Genomic DNA, 18,827 nt, shown 5'->3' with positions numbered 1-18,827 from the left:
GACAAGCTGCGTACTTTATTCAGCGCAATACCGCTCAATAAAATACCACCAAGCACGTCTACTTGACGCTGCTTCCTGCTACATCTAGCAGGGGGACCTCCGCCAGCGGCGGATCCCGAGGCCACGCCTCTCTGACAACGCCGCCACGCGGAGTTACGGTCAGAATGTCCTTACGGGACACGGGGACTAGTCAACAGTCTACGACAGCCCTGATCAGGTACGTTGACCCCCGTCACTTGGGTGCTAAGATTGGGCTCGCAACCCAACACCCTCTGCTCCGTGCAGCGCTGCTCCGTGCAGCTCCCCCTCAACAAACAATAACAGCGACCATCCGGAGGTCCATCTTAGCCGGGGAGTGGGGGACTCCCTGGGGGGGCCTAGCAGGGGCCCACCCGAAAGGGCATAAAGCGTTTGCTCAATAAATCCATGGTCGACAACGCACTGACGCTAATTATGCTTCTGCAAAGTCTAGCGGGAGAAACGCTTCAAACCGCCGATCAACTCCCCAACCAAGATTGCCCTCCTTGACTGGGGATTTGGGGGACTTGTACATACATGTGCATTTGCAAGCATAATTAGCTATAATGAGCCACGCTCATTGTACCGCCAGGGGTACCAACGCCCACCATATAGGTGACTGGCGTAAAGACAGCTAGCCAGGTTACCGCCTGAGCCCCGGAGCAACCCCAAAGCACCGCTGACGCGCCGCCACGCGCCGTGTCAAGATAGCATCAGAAGCTACTGAAACTGGGAACTGAAGCACATCAGTCCCACATCGAAAACAAGGAGAAGATCATCCTCTTCCTCACCTATAAAAGGTCCTCTCCTCTCTCCTCATTTATTACGCATTCAATACTTACCTACTGTTACTTTGTCAAAATAAATACATTGACTAACTTAGGCATCGGAGAGTTGAAGACCGCCCAGCGCGGTCTCCCTCTGACGCCCATTGTATTTTACTTGACAGGTAACGGGAACTACAATAACAACACAAGTATCGGTCCGCCCACCGGATCAGCGTTAACTAAGGTCCAGCTACCGCTAGACTTTTAGACATTAACAAAGGGGGAAGAAGAACCGAACTCAGGAGAGTTTGTAGTAGAAAGAAGTGACATTCGAATCAAGGGTTTGATCATAAGTATAAACAGAATCAATATTAAGAGAGAATCAGGAAGTGAAAGATTTGAAAAGAAAGGTTGATCAGTACCAGATGAACTATATACTGGGAGCAAATAATGTTAAAAATGAACCAAAAATGTACTTAAAGGTGAAGGAAGGAGGAAAGAACAAAAGCAATAAGATAAAAAGGGTTAATACTTTTTAAAGAGTACAAGGGTTTTGAGATTAAATGAAGAGAGACAGATTAAGCTGTTCAGTTTCTGGATTGAGTTATTTATAAGGCTGGGCGTTTGAGGCCGATAACCTGAGAAACAGATCCAGAAACTCGAGAAACCGACGGTTATGGTCGGGCTTTACTGTGATTTTTTTAGGGTCGGGCTAAGACCGAACCGAGACTGCATACTACGGGCCGTTCTTGGTTTCTAACATCTCTAAGTTCAGGTAACCCGAACCGGCTCGATACTTATGCCTTGTGTACGTGTCAGTATGCCATTGGTCACTAGTTAGCCCTAAAGCCCGAGTCAAACACGACCTCAGCCTTCATTTTCCCATTTCTCCTCATTCAGTCGAACACGAACCCTTCGTCCCCAAATATCTTCCCCAATTTCTTCCTTAACCGAGTCGATCAAGCCATTGACCATAATTTCTTCCTCAATCAGACAATCGACTAATCGAGCCATTGACCTAAATTTAATTTCTTCCTTCAATCCACTCCCATTCTTGGATTCCCTCAATCGAGTCAAGGATGGCCTCACTTGTGCAACAACAAGGTCAGCAACAAGCATGGCTTAGGAGGGTGCCGGTAACTCTATAATTCAAGCAATTTCATCAGCGGAAGCGAGTCAATCCAATCTGGGAAGTTCAGCAGCTCTAGCACCTGTTGACCCGAAAGGGAAAGGGAAGAGGAAGAAGGGACAAAGCCTACAAAGTTTCGATCTGAGGTTTGGCTGCACTTTGAGAAGATTGAGAAGCCTGTGTTTGAAATAGTTGATGGGAAGATGCAGCAGGTTCGAACTATCACTCGTGCCCAATGTAAGTTCTGCTTAACCGATTTGGCTTGTGATTCATATGACAAGGGGACTAGTTCTCTTAGAAGGCACATTCAAGATGTTTGTAAGAAGTATCCGGGTAGGGCTGACATAGAGAAAGGGCAAACGCTTTTAGGTAGTGATGGGAGTGTAAGCATTAGTAGTGAACCTAGTCTAGCTGTTAAACTGTGGTCGCAGGATCGGTGTAGGATAGCTGCAGTTGAGATGATTGTGATGGATGAATTGCCATTTAGTGCAATTGAAGGGAAGGGTTTTAGGCATTTTTGTTCAGTGGCTGTCCCAAAGTGGGAGATTCCATCTAGTAGAACAATAGTGAAACTGTTTTTGAAGATGTATAATGCAAAAAAGCTAGAGTTGAGGAAGGAAGTGCAGAGCCATAGTGTGTGTTTAACCACTGATACATGGACATCAGTGCAAAACATAAACTACATGGTGCTAACTGCACATTTTATAGATTATGGATGGAGCATGCACAAAAGAATTCTCAACTTTTATGTAATTAGTAATCATTCGGGGAATAGTATAGGGAAGCTTATCGAAACATGCTTGATTCAATGGGGTATTGAGAGGGTTTTGACAATTAGTGTCGATAATGCCGCGGCTACTAAGCATGCACTTGATTATGTGAGGAAGAAATAAATGGTGAATTGGTCACAGCAACCAGTTTTAGGAGGTAAGTTTCTACATGTAAGGTAGGCTTGGGCGTCCGAACCCGAAAAACTGAGGACCCGAACTGAACTGATCAAAAAAGCCCTATTCGGTTCGGTTTTATATTGAGAAATCTCGGTTCGGTTCATGGACCAACCCGAACATAGTTTTTCGGTTCGAGTTCGGGCTTCATAATTTTTTAGACTGAAAGACCGAAGGAGACCGATTTCTCCTCTCATGCCACTTCCCATTATATGATTGGGTCATAATAAAAACATAATATTATATATTTAATAAATAAAATAAACCCTAAAACACTAACACACCCTACCCTAACCCAATTTCACTATCCATTCAGCCTCCCTCTCAAAAGTCAAAACCATCTCAGCCTCTCTCTCGAAACTAATCCATGTTCTTAAGTTCTTCCCCAATTCATTCTCCATCTTTATCAATCATCAAGAAAGATCGAGATCAAGATTGAGAGAGAGAGAGAGAGGTTGTCGTCGCTACGTGAATCGAACTAAATCCAGAAATTCTCTCCCCTTGTCTTTGAATTTAGTTAGGTGTCCAATTGTCCATGTTTTAGGGTGTTCGAATTTGGGATTCGAGTAGTTGATTGGAGTGGACGAAGTGGCTGTGTCTTTACTCTGTAAGCCATGTGGAGCACAGAGAAAATAGAGGAAAGAGTTTATCAAAAGAAGAAACAGGTATGCTTTTCTCTATGCTTGGGTGTGTATAATATTGTTTGGAAGCTTTTCTTGTTGAGTTCTTTGGTTTGATTAAAGCATGTTGAAATTTTCCTTTTGTTTCTGGTTAGATTAACATTTTTTTTTCTGGAAATTTTTCTTGCCAATTCATTCCTATATCGTAGTTCATGCATCAATGGAAAATTCATCCCACAATTCGTCATCCGATTCTGATTCCAATTCTCAAGCAGTTGTTCCTATACCAACTGATGCATTGAGGGTTCAAACACTTCCTAAAACCTTCAAGGCCCAGAAAAAAAAAAGCGTGCTGGAGGGGGACAAAGAAAGCAGGTTGGAGATGCTGCTGATCCTGAAACTACAGAAGAAAAGCCTGCTGGAAGATCCTGGGTCTGGTTGCACTTCAAGAAGATTGAGAAGCTACAATTTGAGGTAAAGGAAGGGAAGAAGGTTTAGACTTGTGTTAAGGAGAGAGCTAAATGCAATTACTGTGGAACTGATCTTTCGTGTGATACTTATGGAAATGGAACTAGTTCACTTAGGAGACATATACAAGAAGTGGGCAAAAAGTATCCGGGTAGAGTTGATTTAGAAAGTAGGCTGCAGGTACTAAGTACTGGTGGTACTAAGGAGTTCGTGATGGTGAAATAGAGTCAGGAGGCTTGTAGGGAAGCAGCCTGCAAGATGATTGTAATGAAGGTTTAGATATTTTTGTCGTGTGGCTGTGCCTAGGTGGGATGTACCTTCTAGGAGGATTATTGTGAAACAGTTTCTGACCATGTACAAAGCAGCCAAATTAGAGCTTAAGAAAGAGTTAAGGAGTCATTGCATTTGCTTAACGACCGATACATGGACATCGGTGCAAAATATCAACTACATGGTCGTGACTGCCCATTTTATTGATGTTGGTTGGACATTGCACAAAAGAATACTAAATTTTAGGGTGATTCCTAATCATCAGGGCACTAGCATAGGGAAGTTGTTGGAGGAATGTTTGCTTGATTGGGAAGTTGAGAGAGGGTTGACCATTTCTGTTGAAATGCAAGTGCAAACAAGGTTGCAATTGACTACATTAGGAGGAAGATGTTAGATTGGGAGAAACCACCCATTCTTGGAGGCAAGTACCTGCATGTTAGGTTCCTTGCACATATTCTGAACCTCATTGTCAGATCAGGCCTAAAAATGATGGAGAGATCAGTTGCTTCAATTAGGAATGCGATAAGATATGGTCGGAGTAGTGGACAAAGGCTTGATGTGTTTAAAATGTGTGCGAAGAAGGAGAAGATTGAGTCTAAAAAGGTTTGCATCCTCGATGTGCCAACAAGGTGGAACTCCACCTTTCTAATGCTAGACACTGCATTAGAGCTCCGAAAGGCCTTCACTAGAATGGCAGATGAGGAGGACAACAAGTTCCGATAGTACTTTGACGAGGATGAAGACATCGATGAGGAATATGATGAGCTACAAGTTGGAGGGTATGATTCAAGGAAGAAACCGAGGAGAAAAAGGGTACGTAGGGCCACCAGTTAAAGAGGATTGGGAAAAGGCTGCTGTTTTTGTAAGGTTTTTAAAAGTTTTCTATGATGTGACAATGAGGATTAGTGCCTCAAACCACCTAACATCATGGAAAGCTTTTCACGATATAGTGGCCATCAAATCGGAGATCGACGAATTATTCACTAAACCGCATATGCCCACTGGTTTAGAGACTGAAATGATCTTGTTCGATATGGCTGTGAAGATGAGAGGGAAGTTTAATAAGTATTTTGGGAGCTTGGAAGATTGCAATCAGCTTTTATTCATTGCCTTTGTTAAACCCAAGGTTCAAGATCAGAAACTTTGAATGTATTTGCAATAAGTGGCTGAAGATGAAGTTTGATGACATTAAGAAGAAGTCTGCTGAGGTTAAAGAGCTTCTAGTGTCCCTTTGTGATATGTACAGCTCCTCGATGATGTCTTTAAGGACTGGAAATGGAAAATCTAGAAGTGGAAAAAACTCAGTTAGCCACGGCAACAAATCTAGTTCAAAAAAGACAAGTGAGGCTACTGGAAAAATAGCCGACATGGAACAAGATTGGGAGAGAGAATTGGAAGACTCCGAGGAAGCTGTTGTTGGGCATGAAGTAGATAGATACCTATTGGACCCGATTGAGGAGCTTGCAAATCCTCAAAAGTGGGATATATTGGAGTGGTGGAAGATGAATGGTGCCCAGTATCCTAACCTTGCTGCACTTGCCAAGGATGTTTTGGCAATACAAGTAAGCACAGTGGCAAGTGAGTCTTGCTTTAGCACAGCCAGAAGGGTCATCTATCCCTTTAGGAGCTCTCTAACTCCCAAAACAGTGAAAGCATTGATATGCTACCAAAACTAGATTAGGTTTGAGAGCATCAACAACATTCAATATGTTCCTACTATCGAAGACATTGAATTTTATGAAAGTGTGGAGGATGGTATGATTTTTATTTTTGGATTGGTTGCCTTATTTCAATTTTCATCTTTATAAGAAATTGTTTGAAAATCTGGACATTGACTGTTTCAACTTTGCACTTTTGTTGCTTTGCAGAACATGCACGGGAAGAGGGCACTAGTACAGTGGATCAACGTGAAAAGCCATTTCACATCTAAGTCATCTAAAGCATCAAAGAATTCAAAGGTAGCTAATGCAGGGAAAACAACAAAATAAGGTACTGCCCCAGTTTTGCGCAACAAAAATTAAAGTTGTGCATTTCTGCATGCATTTGGTATTTTGGTTAATGTTCTGCCTCTTATTTTCTATCATTTGGCATTTGGTTAATTTGAAAATGTGAACTCTTAGTTTAGGAACCTGCATCTTGTATGTTGGAACCTGCATTTGGTTAATGTTCTGCCTCTTGTTTTCTATCATTTGGTATTTGGTTAATGTGAAAATGTGAACTCTTAGTTTAGGAACCTGCATCTTGTATGTTGGAACCTGCTTCTTGTATATTGGAACCTGCATTTGGTTAATGTTCTGCCTCTTGTTTTCTATCATTTGGCATTTGGTTAATGTGAAAATGTGAACTCTTAGTTTAGGAACCTGCATCTTGTATGTTGGAACTTGCTTCTTGTATGTTGGAACCTGCATATTTGTAAATTTAAATTTTGAAATGTTCTGCAGACTTGTGCAGTGTGCACTTGTTGTAGGCTTGGAGTTCTGGACTTGTGGACCAAGGCAGCAGTCAGCAGGCCGAGCAGCTGGAGGCCTGAAGCTAGAGTTATTTGACTTATCTCACAGTTTGTGCAAAACTGTAGTTTCTGTTCATGTTTGATTAATTGATCATTTGATTGTTTTCTCACTTTCTGTTGTACATGTACCATTTAAAATTTCAGTTACATTGAACATATGAATGATTGAATAATTTAGAATTTTGGATAGTTGTTCAATGAGTTGGACAATGTAATTGTGATTTGTGACTTTGCATTGTAAACTTTTAATAAACCATCTCAGCCATTAAGGTTGTAGTGTTGTATGATCAGTTATGTTAATGAGTTTGTCAATTTGATATGCATCCCAAATTTTCAGGTACCCAAATGAGTGGCAAAACTGCCAGGAAGTCCAGAATTCCAGATGAGTCTTAGAACAAGTGGGAAAAGCGTAAGCTCTGGTATCTATCAGTTTTGGGTCCGAAAAAAACCCGAAGACCGAACCGACCCAATTGGGATTGGTTTCTATCGGTTTTCATATTTGAAAAAGCTCAAACCTGCCAAAACTGACTACTTCGGGCTCGGTCTCACCAAATTTCAGGCTCGGCCCAACCCGAGCCCAGGCCTAATGTGAGGTGTTTGGCTCACATCCTCAATCTCATTGTGAGATCAGGACTCACAATGTTAGATAGGTCAGTGGGTTCGATTAGAAATGCAGTTAAGTATGTTAGGAGCAGTTCATCAAGGCTTGAGGTGTTCAAAAAGTGTGTTGAGAAAGAGAAGTTGGAATCTAAGAAAATCTATGTCTTAGATGTCCCAACTAGGTGGAATTTGACATTTATTATGTTGGATATTGCCCTAGAGCTTAAGAAAGCCTTTGATAGGATGGCTGACGAAGAGGACAGCAAATACGATAGCTATTTTGATGAACCTGAACCTGAACCTGAAGACCATGATGGGGAAGAGGATGGTTTTCTAGTGGTTGATCCAAAGTCCAGAAAAAGGATTGGACCACCAAATGACTTTGATTAGGAAAAAGCTGAAATTTTTGTGCAGTTCTTGAAAATCTTCTATGAGGTAACCTTGAGGGTTAGTGCATCAAACAAGCCTACCTCACATCTAGCATCCATGACATTGTAAGCATTCAAGCTGAGATAAAGGATTTGTTTGATAGAGATGAAGAAGATTTTGAGCATGAAGCACACAGAACCCTTCACCAAATGGCTGTGAAGATGAAAGCGAAGTTTACGAAGTACTTTGCCAAGTTGGACGACATGAACCGGCTTCTTTTGGTAGCACTCGTGCTGGATCCTAGGTATAAACTTAGGAACTTTGGCAGTACTTGTCAAGATATGCTTGGATATGATGCATCACAAGTTAAGAAGACATTGGATGAACTGAAGGAGTTAGTTGTGCAGCTTACTGACCTTCATGCATCTTCAAATGGAACTTAGAAAAGTAAAACAAGTTCAGGGAGTGGCATTACTAGTGGAAGGACTGGAAGCAGCAACTCTAGTGCAAGGACCTTAAGTGGCAAGAGGGCTGACATGTTGAAAAAATGGATAACAGAGTTAAAGGAATCAGAAGAGGTGGTGTGCAACATGAAGTGGACAAATATTGTCTTGATCCGATTGAAGATCCACCTGGAGAAGAGGATTGGGACATTTTGATGTGGTGGAAGCTTAATGGAGTGAAGTACCCAAATCTACAACTTGTGGCCAAAGATGTGTTTGCTGTCCAAGTCAGTACAGTGGCTTCAGAAAGTGCCTTTAGTACTAGAGGTAGGGTGATTGATCCCTATAGAAGTTCAATGACTCCCTGAACTGTGGAGGCCCTCATTTGCATGCAAAATTGGATAAATGCTACGAGCATATCAGAGATTGAGTACTTTCCAACCGCAGAAGATATGGTGTTCTATGAAAAAATGGAAAAAGGTCGTACAATGCTTCACTAGTTCATTCTGTTCGTTGTTTCAAACTTTCAATATTTACTGACCTGTAGTTGTTTTTTTATTTCTGCATTGAACATTAAAGTGAACTAACTGTCCAGTTTTCAACTGTTTTGGTGCAGAACATCAACTTGAAGATACTACATCAAGTGGACAGGCTCGTGTGGGAAAGCAAAATAAGGTTGCAAAGATAACAATCGATTGTGATGCAGTAGAGGCTTCAAATCTGTCATCTTGAATTCTTGCAGCAGGTTGCTTAGTACAAGTTATGTGAGTATGTGCTGTGTTATATTGTGCAATGTGTTTTCCAGAATTTGAATTATTTCTACTTTTATAAAGTGTGGGACTGCATTGTGGTGTAATAATGTTGTGGAATGACAATCTGATGTAATATGCCAATGTCATAGTGTATTTAATATTTTAACTAATTAACTTTCACTCACAATGTGTTATGTGTTAGTTAGTGTGTTACTAAATCAGTCAATCTTCAAATATGCCAATCTTCAAATAATCAAATGTGTTGGTTGAATTATTTCTAATATGAGCCCCAATGTGTTATGTTGTTTTGCTTAATTAGTTAATTAGAACAGCAATATGTTGTCGAGATGATTTGGATCACTGATCAAGTTGTGTCAGTGTGTTATGGATCATTGATCAAGTTGTGACTGTTGTGTTAGTGTGTTATGATCACTGATTTTGATCAATCTGCAATGTGAAAATGTAATAGTGTTATGGTACTGATTTGCACGTTTTTGCAGGCTGTTGGAGACATAGAGGGTTGGGGAAATCAACAATGTGAGATTGATGCTGCAACTGCAATGTTCATAAGTTCATATATGCCTATATGGAATCCAATCCTTTATCTGATTGCTTCTCGATTCCTCCTCTTCATCTTCAATTGCTCTTCATTTTCAATTTGACAATTTATTCTATTTTTTGAAGTTCAAATATGCAGTTAATTTGACAATTTCTGAGTTGTGAGTTATGAATTTTTCTGTTTTGGGACTTTGGCTTATGGAACAATGTGAGTTCTGTACTTCTGTTGTGGTCTTGTGGATGTTGTGCACTTGTGCAGCTGTGCTTAAGTGTTTTCAGGCAGTTCTACTATTCCGGAATCAATGGAATGTATTTCAGTATTTGACTAGTTGTATTTTGTAATCTCTTCAATCATAATGTAATGTGTTCATTCACTTCATTGTATCAGTTATAAGTTATGTTGTAATTTGTAAGATCATTGTCTTGCATATTCATAAATGTGGGAAAACATGAAAGCTGGGAAGCTGGAAATTTGAGGGAAATGAGGAAAGTGACAAACTGTGTTTCAGGACCGATAGCCCGAAAACTCGGACCGAATGTTACGGGTTCGGGTTGTAGTCGGGTTCAAATGGGAAAGAACTGTAAACCGAACTGAGACCAATTAGACCGGTTCGGTCTCAAGTCCATACAAAACTGGGTCCAGACCGGACCTCGCCCATCCCTAGTTATTTATATAACAATGACCCAACTTCCGCAACCCCAGTTGGGCGGCTATGAAAATTATATTAGATTTAATGCATAGATGTATCAAGCTAATTTAATGAATTTAAATGGTGACCAATTCAAGCTAGACATATAACCATGACAGGAATCTCAAGTAGTACTACTGATATCATCTATTTTCATATTTACTGGCATGGGATACATACTCTGATTAAAAATAATAATAATAATAAATAGAGGATTTGACAATATTAGTTCCTTTGTGACAGCCGATTTGGGGTGACTGGCACCCATCCACAATCTCAAAAGAAAAGGGACATTGCAATCGGGAACCCCACCCCCGTCCCTCTATTTTATTTTATTAATAAAAGGAAAAAAAATCACAAGAAGAGAGAGGGAGATAAGAATCAAAACATCTCTGAGAACAAAATGAAATAAAGTACTCAAAGTGAGCACTGAGCTAAAATAGTTACAGACTGATGAATATAGCAACCATGCAGAAGAAACCACGTTTGCCTTCCAAGCTAGGGTTGCAAGAGTACTGGTCAAGCAGTCATCTTCTTAATGATTTAAACTTTTTTACTTGGGTAAATTCAGGTCCTGTTTGGTACGTTTTGCCTTTTATTTATTTGATTCTTACTGTGTTATATATGAGTAAATTCCACAGTAGTTCGGTTTTTTTTTTTTTGGTCAAATAAACTCATTCATTAGATGAAACCCAAATTACAAAGGTAATACAGAAAAAGTAAGAGTCCTTGGCCCGAAGACCCAATAGACAACCCATAAACTAAACTAGAACTAACTGACAAGCCGAGACCCGAAAGCCCAAAATACCAGAAAACCTAGATCTAAAACCAAAGTCTTCGCTGCAACACAGGCTGGCCGCTGTGAGTACCACCATGGCCAGATGAGCTCCGACAGAAGCTTGACTTCCAGAGGCCAAATAACTCTCCACCATCATTCTCCACACCGAAATTGCATGCACAGGAAGAAACAAGAAAAACAGAGAACTTAGTAAAGGTAGTCGTGGAGGTGGAGACCACCATGCATCACAACACCACTGGTCTAGCGATGTTCACACGCTGCGGTGGCTTGTCGGTACTACTGCAATCATCAGGTGTGAAGTTAAGTGAACAGATCCATGTCAAGACTCCAAGGGTTGAAAGTGAAGATGGGGTTGTGGAAAAAGAGAAAAGTCGGATGAAGATTAGAGGGTGAGGTGTCTGAGATGGAGGAGGATGGGAGGTTTGAGAATAGATCTGGAAATCTGATGAGAAATTGGGCAAGCACATGGAGAGATAAAATGGAAAAGAGACATGAAAATATTTAAAACTGAGACCAAAGCTCAGAAAACCTCACCACAAAAAGGTGGAGACTCACCATTGAGGGTGGAGAGACTGGAGGGGCGTTGCCGACTCTCAAGACAGCAAAGAGAGCCAGCTAAGAGAGAGAGAGAGAGAGAGAGAGAGAGAGAGAGAGAGAGAGAGACCACCCCCAACTCTCAAGCCGTCGATCTAGATCCGGAGGAATCAAGATCTTGGCAAGAGAGAAGGGGGAGGGGTGATGGTGTTTTCAGATCTGTTTTCTCTCTCTAAGATTTGAGAGAGAGGCTCTCGTCGTTGGTACCGAGGCTAGCAACCCCCACATTAGTTCGGTTAGGCCGGGCATATATGGATCACTTTTACTAATTTCATTACCTATAGCTAGCTAATTTATGATCACCATCTTACTTATTATCATTCCTAACTACGTGTCTTAGATTGAATTTGATACTTTCCCAAATCAATGTCTAGTTTCTCTCTCACAGTAGTGCTGGGATCGAAGCTAAAAAAGAACCATCGATCTATAACAGCTTTCTTTTCATTTCGTCTGATGAATTGAGATTCTCTCATTTGTGACAGCATGTGAGCTCTTGTATACTAATGACCCAACCCCCAATATGAATGAACTAGTCAGTACGTACGTAGTAATAACCTGCCTAGACTTATGAAGAGCTCATTGATGATATGATGACCTAATTGGTGCATCCATGGTGGTGATCGATGTTATATTAGACAAAGCAATGGAGCTGGACTTTTAGTTAATACAGTGGACATGTGAGTATCATAGGGAATCTCAAGGACTACTGAGATCATCCATTTGTCTATTCACTTCAATGGTTACAACTAGCTGATACCCAGGCGCGCGAGTAAGAATGGCATTGTCATCTTCTTCATAAGATTGAAAATTTTCAATTGGATAAGTTCCTGTTTGGTTTTACCTTTTATTTCTCTGCTTTATGTACTACTTGGATAAGCCTTGCTAGCTCTTCAGTACGTAGTCACACAGTCAGTTTAGTTAGGCTGGAGATCAGTTTCATATACGAATCGTTCTTACTAATAAGGCAGCATATACACAATTCCATGACCTATATATATGTAACTGAGCTTGAATACAATGATTACCCGCCATATCATACTTCTAATTCCAAAAAAGTATATGTCTCGGCTTGAATTTGATGCTCTATCTCAAATCAATGTCTAGTTTCTTTATCAAAATTTATGCAAAATTCATGATCATAGTGAAAGTTGGTTAGTTCTTTGGAATGATTTGAACTAGTCCATCACCCGCCTAAACTTAATCAATGCACCAGCTACTACTCCTAGCAGTACTCAATTCATCAAGTCCTAGTATTACTGCTCTTCTAACTTCTAAGTTCATCATCACCCTGCAGCCATAGTTATCGCAACTATGAATGAACTAGTCCGTGGCGATAACCTACCTAAACTTAATGCATCCATGCATGATGCATCTAAGTGAAGAATATCAAGATGATCTAATGTGACCATGTGAAGCAATCTCAAGTACCACTGATCAATTAAATTTGAGAGTTTTTTAATTCATTGTATGAAAAAGTTTATGGGGAAGCTTGAATATGAAAGCTCCATCTTACTCAATCAAAGTTTAGTTTCTCTGCAAATGTACGGGGCATCTCGCTTTCAACAAGCCAAATACGTAGTTCTGGTTGTCCACGCCTATATATTGACTAGTCATCTTGGTAGTACGGACTGTATACATGTATATACTACATATCGTATTAGTATTTCTCCTCTCGTATGTGTTCAATTTGAAGCATATGAACTTGTCACTGCCTTACCAGTAATAATAACACAGTAAACCAAAACGAGTTACCTATCTCTCACTTCTGAGTTTGTTATGGCTTGGAAAAAGAAAAAAGGAGAAGAAAATATGAAACAATGTTCTTGTCGGAAATTCAATTATGTGTGACCATCTACCTCATTTAACTTGGATGTGATCATCTACAGCTGAAATATATCATCGCACTGATTAAAATTGAGTTTATGTTAATATTCCACGGAATCCCTCTTAAAATTAAGTTGTTGCAAGAATGTAGCATTTGATTGCAGAGGAGTAACAAAAGATAGTAAAAAGATGGCTGTGTTGTAAATGATAATGACTATTCATGCAATAGGTATTGCTTAATGTATGCGATTGACAGACTCGTAATTTATGCGATTGACAGACTCGTAATGTATGCGATTGACATACTTGTAATGTGCGATTGATTAGTATAGCTATTATGTATTGCCTTTTGTATACATGATGTAACCCTATATAAATTTCATGGAGAGATGAATACAATACAATTATCTAATTCTCTACAACACGTTATCAGCACGATACTCTAACCCAAGTCCTAGCCAAAAAAAAAAAAAAACCCTAACACCCGAAATTTCTTTCACCAAAAACTGCCGCAAGCTCCTAGCCCTTACTAGCTATACCATGCGCTGATCCTGCAGCCCTTGAGCACCCGTGTGTCTCCTACTGCCCCTGCAGCATCGTCGCACGTTGGCTTGTTGCCCCTGCAGCACAGCAGCACGCTCGTTCCTGTGCAGATCATCCTATTTGCATGCCCCGAAACGTCTTGATCGGGACCTCAGATCAAACTCCTTCCTTCATCAAAGTTTTTTATCTCTGCCTCTTCTATCTGACCTCCAAATTTCAGCCCTATTAGAGTCGTTTTGAGATCTGTACACCATTCGAAGTGGGAGCTGTTTAGAAGCGAATCTGCTCCGAATTTCAACAAGTTTTAAAGATTAAAGTTCCTGTTTTCTTGTCTTTTAAATTCCTTTATTTTCTGCAAGATTTTCAATATACGAACATGAGTTCGATTATTTAATAAAGCGGAATTGTGGGGATTCACGCTTAACGAACTAAGAGTGTTCGTATGAACTAAGAGTGTTCATAATGCTCGGACTAAGAGCGTCCGTAAGCATCAAATTATGACCATATTAAAACATTATTGTTTGGTCTAATCCAAATGAGATTCTTGGAAATTGTTTTCTTGGTAGCATAGCTCGGAAATCTTATTATTTTAGTTTTCGTGGAAGTTTAGCTCCGAAACTAATATATCTTCTCTTCTTATTTGCAGGATGTCGAATGAACCTAGACTCGACTTTTCCATGCTTGACTCAACAGGCTCGGATTACCACAGTTGGATAACCGATGTTGAGAACCACCTCACTTCAAAGGGAATATTACCCATAATCATGGCACCTAACCTGGATCATGTGTTCGTGTGAACACCTACAAAGCATGCTCAAGCAGTTATCTTGATGCTGCGCCATATGGACAAGGCACTCAGATTGGAGTATATGTCGATCAAGGATGCAAGAGAGCTATGGGTAGAGCTAGAAGAGCGCTTTGGCAATGTCCAAGATTCTCTCCTCCCTGACTTAAAGGTTTAATAGAACAATCTGCGCTTTGCTGATTTCAAGTCTGCTGCTGAATATAATTCAGAATCTCTTCACCTACAGTCCATGTTGAGGTTTTGTGGACAACCTGTCACAGAGCAAGAGCTAATTGAGAAAACTCTCTCGACCTTCCCTGTTTTAGCCATTGTGGTATTAAGGTAATACTGCACTGAAGTCAATGCTGGACGGATCATGAGGTTTCATCAGCTTATCAATCTCATATCTGTAGCTGAGAAACATGATAACATACTCGTGAGGAATTATAATTCAAGCCCCATTGGAACTAAAAGCGTTCATGAGGCGAATTATAATGCACCTAAAAGAGGGCGCAAGGAGTGGAACCCTAAGAATAAGGGATATGAGGGACGTATGGGTCCATATAACCGCCCTAACAAGGAAGGAAACCACAGGTTTGGTGAGGATACACATGGTGGCAATGCCACACGTGGGAGAGGTGGTCATGGTGGAGGCGTCAGGGGTCGTGGTGGTGGCACCAACCCTCCTAGGGAACGCCCATAAGGTGCACCTCAGTTAAAAGGAGGCAACCACAATGACATGTGTCATCGATGTGGATCAAGTGAGCATTGGTTCAAGCAATACAAGGCAAGCGCGCAACTAGCTTCAAGATACAGTGCATACAGGGACCTGAGGGAGCAAGAAGTGTACCTTGCAGAAGAAGAAGAAAATGGTAGAGACATCCATCTCACCATATAGGACTTCAAAGCTGACGATGAAGTGCACAAGAATACAGCAGACTTTGATTAGATTAGTCTTTTTATTTTCCAAGAATTTTTGTAATGGCAATATGCCTTAGTCAATAAATGAAAATTTTATTAAACTCTTTCTTATGTGGTGCACCCAATGAAATATGATGTCTAGGAAAGTTATTGAGATTAATGGTACTTAAGAGAGCCTCGCTCCACCAACATCTCTCTCTACTTTCCTAGTCATATTTGATTGGAGTTACCAAACGGATAGAGTGACTACAATGTGTCTTAGTTTGATTTTGTTTTGGATTAGACTTTTTGGGACCTTGGATGTAATCATTGGCTATCTTTATTAATAAAGTATTGTATTATTATTCGATGTCATGGACATGTTTTAATTCCGAACTTTATTATTTTTCAGTATGTTTCCTGGAGAGTTGGAATGCCTTGTTGATAGTGGCACCACACATACTATATTGCGAGTTTGCAACATAGGCAACTATTTCTATGGATAACGCCTAGTTGATCTTCTGTGACTACGATGACTGGATCATCACAATTGATTCATGGTCGAGGAGCAGCTCAATTTATGTTGCCAAATGACACAAGTATTAATGTTACCAAATCTCTATATGCTCCTAGGGTTGGAAGGATCCTATTGAGTTTTAAATATATAAGAGCCAATGGTTTTCATGTGGAAACACATTGTGAGAATTGACAAGAGTTCCTTTGCATCACCTCTAATGACTACGGACATAAACGAGTATTAGAGAAACTTATGTGTCAATCTAGTGGGTTGTATGCAACCACTATTCGAATTATTGAATCCAACCATGTCATGAGAGATGACTTATGGGATTCTGACACATATAGGCTTTAGCATGACCATTTGGGACACCCAGATCGTGATATGATGATCCGTATATTAAAGACTTTACACGGACATCCATTTTTCAAAACGAAAAGAAGTCAGAACCAAAATTCAATCCAAGGTAGGGCTGGCGCCGCCTACCCCCTGCTGCCCAATAGTGGTATTGACTCCACTAATACCTCCTTGGTTCCTTTTTCTACTTCTAAAGTCAATTGTGACTTCGTGGCTCAACTGGATACTTCCCTGGTTGCTTCTAAAGCCCATCTTTCATTTTGCAAAGCCTGCTCTTTAACAAAATTAGGATCGAGACCATCCTATGCAAAGGACACTAAAGAAAATATTCCATTCTTACAAAGAATCCAAGGTGATATTTGTGGACCTATTCAACCAACTTGCGGACCATTTAGATATTTTATGGTGTTGGTTGATGCATCAACACGATGGTTACATATCATTCTATTGTCCACAAGAAATGCTGCATTTGCTAAACTCCTAGCACAAATCATTAAATTAAGGGCTGGAAAGTCAATTCGTCTTGACAATGCTGGAGAGTTTACATTAAAAACGTTTGATGACTATTTCATGTCCATTGGGATTGAGGTTGAACACCATGTTCCTCATGTTCACAACCAAAATGGTCTCTCAGAAGCTGCCATTAAAAGACTTCAAATGGTCGCTAGAGCATTGGTTATGCGCACCAATCTCCCAGTTTCTACTTGGGCTATACAATATTGCATGCAGCTGTGCTAATTCTTCTGAGGCCTACTACCACTCGACCCTTTTATGCTTCCAAGATGGTTACTGGATATGAGCCTGGTGTCTCACACTTACGCATATTTGAGTGTTCAGTTTATGTGCCAATTGCGCCGCCACAGCGCACCAAAATGGGTCCTCAAAAACGATTAGGCATTTATGTTGGATATGACTCTCCAACCATTATCCGCTACTTAGAACCCTTGATAGGCGATCTATTTACCGCTAGATTTGCAGATTGTCACTTTGATGAGACAGTCTTCCATTCGTTAGGGGGGGATAGGAACAATAATGTTCAACAGGAACGACATGAATTGTCATGGTCTGTCCCCACTTTATCTCATCTTGAGCCCAGAACCGCACAGTCTGAAATTGAAGTGCGGAGAATTCTCGATCTTCAGAACGTAGCAGACTCTATGCCTGATGCATTTCTGACATCACTAAAGTGACAAGATCACATATACCTGTTGCAAACGTGCCTGCAAGGATTGATGTCCCTAAAAATCATGGACATGGCGCCACCACTAGGGGTATTGGGCATGGCGCCTCCACCACTAATAGTGATGGAAATGTGGCTCAGGCCGGGCTCCCAGCAAGGAAAAGTGGGAGGCCCAAAGGTTCGATGGATTCTCGCCCGAGAAAGAAAGCAAGTTTGGCACAGAAAGATCCGTTAATCATCGACATAAATAACCCGTCTCATGAAGATATTCCGAATTATAGTTATGTCCAAGAGACATAATTGGGGGACGCTCCAATGTTAAAACCAATTCCAGAGAATAGGGAGATCTCCATGAATTACACTAGTATACATGAGACGTTGAATCGAGATTCTATTATCCTTGATTATGTGTTTGCATATTCTATTGCTCAAGGAATTATAAAACACAATTATATCAAACCTCACTCCATTGAGGAATATCAACGAAGAGCAGACTGGCCTAAATGGAAAGATGCGATCCAGGTTGAATTGGATTCACTAATAAAGAGACAGGTATTTGGGCCTATAACTCTGACACCCTCAAATATAAAGCATATTGGCCATAAATGAGTCTTTGTTAGAAAGCGTAATGAGAAAAATGAGGTCGTTAGATACAAAGCCCGCCTTGTGGCGCAAGGTTTCTCACAACGCCCTGGAATTGACTACGATGAGACATATTCTCCCGTAATGGACGTTATAACGTTCCGCTACCTTGTCAGTTTGGTAGTTTCCGAAAAACTTGACATGCAGCTTATGGATGTGGTTACAGCATATCTCTATGGGGATCTAGATTCAGATATATATATATATATATATATATATGAAGGTTCCAGATGGACTTCAATTACCCAAGTCAAGTGGCTCTAAACCACGGAGAGCGTTTTCAATAAGATTGAGACGCTCACTATATGGATTGAAACAATCCAGAAGGATATGGTATAACCGTCTAAGTGACTACTTGATTGGGAAGGGATATGTCAACAATGAAATATGCCCATGCGTGTTTATAAAGAGGACAAGTTCTGGATATGCAATTGTAGCAGTTTATGTTGATGACATGAACCTAATTGGAACTCTAGATGAGTTAAAGGAAACTGCTAAGTACTTGAAATCTGAATTTGAGATGAAAGATCTTGGGAAAACACGGTTTTGCC

The sequence above is a fragment of the Rosa chinensis genome, chromosome 2 (assembly GCF_002994745.2).
Source record: "Rosa chinensis cultivar Old Blush chromosome 2, RchiOBHm-V2, whole genome shotgun sequence".
NCBI classification, from domain to species: Eukaryota; Viridiplantae; Streptophyta; class Magnoliopsida; order Rosales; family Rosaceae; genus Rosa; species Rosa chinensis.
This window is presented reverse-complemented; position numbering follows the sequence as displayed.